The following is a 1017-nucleotide window of genomic DNA, read 5'->3' on the forward strand; positions in this document are numbered from 1 at the left end:
GGGTAGAGAGAGAGAGAGAGAGAGAGAGAGAGAGAGAGAGAGAGAGAGAGAGAGAGAGGAGAGAGAGAGAGAGAGAGAGAGAGAGAGATTATTTTCTTGGTACTTTACAGTGTGTTTAAACTTGTATTTCCCATGTTCACATTTAGTTTGAGTGAGTTTGATATTCCTGCACTGACAACAGAAAATGCAGTGAAATAGAGAGGTTTAGCTAGAGATTGATAGTGGAAAGGCCATGAAAGCAGAGTCTAAACTTTAATTGTTTTTGCTGTGTGTTCATTTAAAATTGCCTAATGTCGATGTAGTTAGCTTCTGAAATGTTTTGTTATTTTGCATGCTTAAGGATTTAATGATAAGAGCAGATAACGTAGATATAAATGCAATTCATTGGTGCTTTTGATTTTTTTTTATCATTACAAACAAAATCATTATTCTCTGGCATTGACTACTGTGTACACATTGATACATTTGTTGCATTGTGTGCATGAACAGGAGGGTACACTAAAGATGAACGTGTCCAGCCCCTAAAACATAACTGCATAGGTAAGTATAATATGAGTTAATTAAGTGCTAATTTTGTAAAGCAAATTTAGAGCAGAGAGAAATATAACAGAAATTTTAGAAATATAGAGCTCCTACCTTAACAAGTATTAGCTTTTTGTCACTTGCCTGTCATTTTGTCAGTTGGTTTATAATGGCAGATATGGAGTGGAAATGCAGGTTATGTGATGCCTTCTCTGATACTCGTGGCAAGTTACTTTGTCATTACCGCTTGCAACATAACCACTATTCAAAAGTCTGTCCTTTGCCATGTCTTTACGACTCGTGTATTTGCACATTTCGGTCATTCAATGCACTTAAAATTCATCTTTCAAGGATTCACAAAAACACAAAAGGGACAAGTCAAGGGGGACAAGGAGTGCAAGTGGTGTATACATGTCCCTTGTGTGGGTTTAAGCAGCCTTTTTCAGAGAGAAAACACTATTCACTCATTTAAGAGGGCATTTGAGGACCCATGAA

Source organism: Salminus brasiliensis, unplaced genomic scaffold (assembly GCF_030463535.1).
Source record: "Salminus brasiliensis unplaced genomic scaffold, fSalBra1.hap2 scaffold_149, whole genome shotgun sequence".
Lineage (NCBI taxonomy): Eukaryota > Metazoa > Chordata > Actinopteri > Characiformes > Bryconidae > Salminus > Salminus brasiliensis.